General features: G+C 35.5%; 1 pseudogene; it reads right to left on the bottom strand.

The window, feature by feature from the left end:
* Nucleotides 1–953: 953 nt before the first annotated feature.
* On the bottom strand, nucleotides 954–1,064 carry LOC125471427 (annotated as a pseudogene).
* Nucleotides 1,065–3,446: the final 2,382 nt, after the last annotated feature.

Here is a 3,446-nt window from a genome sequence, read left to right on the forward strand (position 1 = left end):
TACTTCTAATTGCGTTTCATAAGTTGTGGATTCAATTTGTTTAACCGTTTGATTGATAACTTATTTATGTATGTTTATTGAGAGTGCACACTTAATTTTCATGCATGAATATGATGCTAGAATACAAGTGAGTTTCACCTAATAGTTACGAACTTATATTCACAAGTAGTGGAGGTTGCTTATAAACAATCGCGTTAAACGAATTCTTGGCATAAGTTTCATGCGTATTCCATAGTAACGAATGCCTCGTCAAAACTTATAATCTTCATAGAGCGTAATGATTCTTGCTTGTATCTCTATTATGCAATCATGTAGGGGACTTGTGGGGAATGTTTTGGGTTGTCGTATGCAATCATCCAATTCAATAACGTTAGGAAGATTTGAAGGTTAATTTAAGCGGATCTAATTAACTTGGAGTGTTGAGAATTAATGATTTATTGAAACGCAATTGGAAATCATTTTATTATGCAAGTATAACATGTGTGGAGATGAACCCCTTGGCTAGCATCCATTCATCCATACTTTCATCATATTCATATTTACATATTTTTTATTCTGTCTAGTTTATTTAACTTGTTTCGTTATTTCAATTTTCGTATAAACTTAAATCCCCCTTTACTTTAATGTCAATTTAGTTAGAAATCATTTTAGTTTGTGTTTTTAAAAGCATTTTGAGTCTTTGGTTTGTCTTAGTGTTTTAAAGTTTAGTTTTACATTCTTTGAGTCTAGTTTAGTGTTTTATATTGTGTTTTTACGTTTTTGAGTCAAATCCAAGTGATTAATAATCCCTCCTAATCCCCGGTCCAGAACGATCCCTACTTATATACTTACTACAATTTGACGAAAAGAGGGTTTAATTTGTGTGCGTATAAATCACGCATCACAGGTTCCCTCACTACATGGGATGCCGTGGCTAAGAAGTTCTTGGAGAAGTTCTTTTCCACTCAAAAGACAGCCACATTAAGGGGACAAATCTTCAACTTCAAACAAGATGATGGAGAACCTTTCAATGAGTGTTGGGAGCGTTTTAAAGGCCTCTTGATCCAATGTCCACACCATGGGTTACCTTTTCATTTACAAATGCAAATTTTCTATGATGGACTAACCCAAACTTGTCAATCAACTGTTGATAATGCAGCAGGTGGAGCATTGAAGAAAAAGAATGCTCAAGAGTCATATAACATTTATGAGATGTTGGGGTCTAATGCTCAACACAAAGACTTAAGGGGTAAGAAAGTTGGAGTCTATGAAACAAGTTCTAATCATGAGCTTTTGTTGCAGGTAGCTAACCTAGAAAGGAAGCTTGAATCCGTGCTCAACATGGTGCCAAAAGCAAATGAAGTGTGTGCCATTTGCAACTTACCAAACCACCCTACTCATCAATGTCCATCTAGGGAGGCTTATCCCGAGTATGTTCAAGAGCAAGTGAACCTCATGAATTCTTACAATCAAAGACCAAGGAATGATATGTATTCCAATACATATAACCCGAGTTGGAGAGATCATCCCAACTTTTCATGGAAGAACAACAATCCAATCCAAAATTTCCAATCAAAACCTGCCACTACCCTTGAGGATACAGTTAAATTGTTAGCCCAAAACACCTTGCAATTCCAACATTCCACAAATAGCACTCTCCAACAACATTCAGCAGCCCTAACCAAAATGGAGACACAATTGGGGCAGATTGCAGATGCCTTGAACCAAAGAGAGGTTGGTGATGCGAGATTTATACGCACACAAATTAAACCCTCTTTTTGTCAATTGTAGTATATGTATAAGTAGGGATCGTTCTGGACCGGGGATTAGGAGGGATTGTTAACCACTTGGATTTGACTCAAAAACGTAAAATAACAATATGAAACACTATACTAGACTCAAAGAATGCAAAACTAAACTTTAAAACACTAAGACAAACCAAAAGACTCAAAACAACACAAACACACTCAAATCTGCCTAAAAACCACTTTCTGGGCAGATTTGAGCACAAACACAAATTTGGACGAAATTAAGTAATAACTTGACTCAAGAACGTAAAAACACAATATAAAACACTAAACTAACTCAAAGAATGTAAAACTAAACACTTAAAACATTAAAACAAACCAAAAGACTCAAACATCACCCAAAACACTCAAAACTGCCTTAAAATCACTTTCTGGGCAGTTTTGAGCACTTTGGTGAATTTGGACGAAATTGGGAAATAAAATGAATCAAAACACTTAAAAGCACAAACTAAATTGATTTCTAACTAAATTGGACATTAAAGTAAAGGGGGATTTAGATTTATACGAAAATTGAAATAACAAAACAAGTTAATAAACTAAACAGCATGTAAAACGAATTTGATGGAATGGAATGAATGGATGATAGAATGGCTAAGGGGTTCATCTCCATACATGTTATACTTGCATAATAAAATGATTTCCAATTGCATTTCAATAAACCATGAAACTCAACACCCCGGGTTAACCGTGATGCACTAATTAACCTTCAAATCTTCCTAACGTTATTGAATTGGATGGGTTAGCGCATACAACAATTCAAAACATTCCCCACAAGTCCTCAACATGAATGCATAGAAGAGATACAAGCAAGAATCATTACACTCTATGAAAATTATAAGTGTTGACGAGGCATTCGTTACTATGGATTGCATGAAACTTATGCCAAGAATTCATTTAACGCGATTGTTTATAAGCAACCTCCACTACTTGTGAATATAAGTTCGTAACTATTAGGTGAAACTCACTTATATTCTAGCGTCATATTCATGCATGAAAATTAAGTGTGCACTCTCAATAAACATACATAAATAAGTTATCAATCAAACAGTTAAACGAATTGAATCCACAACTTATGAAACGCAATTAGAAGTAATCAAATCAAAATGCAAGCATAAACATATATTTCGAATTACCCCCTAGCCAAGGGGGGTTTAGTTGAATTTAAACATTGGAATCAAAGAAACACCTAAACATTCCAACAACTCAAACTTGAATTGTATGAACGTTTAGGCCCTCTTCTCTTCCATTCCTCATTCGTACAAAACAAAGAGTATTGAAATTAAACATTGAAATCAAAGAAACACCTAAACATTCCAACAACTCAAACTTGAATTGTATGAACGTTTAGGCCCTCTTATCTTCCTCTTCGTTGTAGCACAAGGTCTAAGGATAGTTTGATGGTGTGAATGGTTTGGGGAGTGGTTGGAGTGGCTGCAATGGAGGAGAAAAGTGTTTTGGTGGCTGCTGCAAGGGTGTGGAGAGGTTTTGACGAATTTCTGGAATATGGAAGAGTGAATGAGAATGAATGAATGTTGTGTGAAGTGTGTATGGTATTTATAGGGAGATGAATGGATGGGAGAGGGAACATGACAGCTAGGTTAAGTGAATGCATGTGCAAAACAGCTAGGATGGCTGAAATTGTAAGGGGAATGCATGTGC

This window comes from the organism of the source record quoted next, unplaced genomic scaffold (genome assembly GCF_019419815.1).
Source record: "Pyrus x bretschneideri cultivar Hongxiangsu unplaced genomic scaffold, Pyrus_bretschneideri_v1 Contig108, whole genome shotgun sequence".
NCBI classification, from domain to species: domain Eukaryota; kingdom Viridiplantae; phylum Streptophyta; class Magnoliopsida; order Rosales; family Rosaceae; genus Pyrus; species Pyrus x bretschneideri.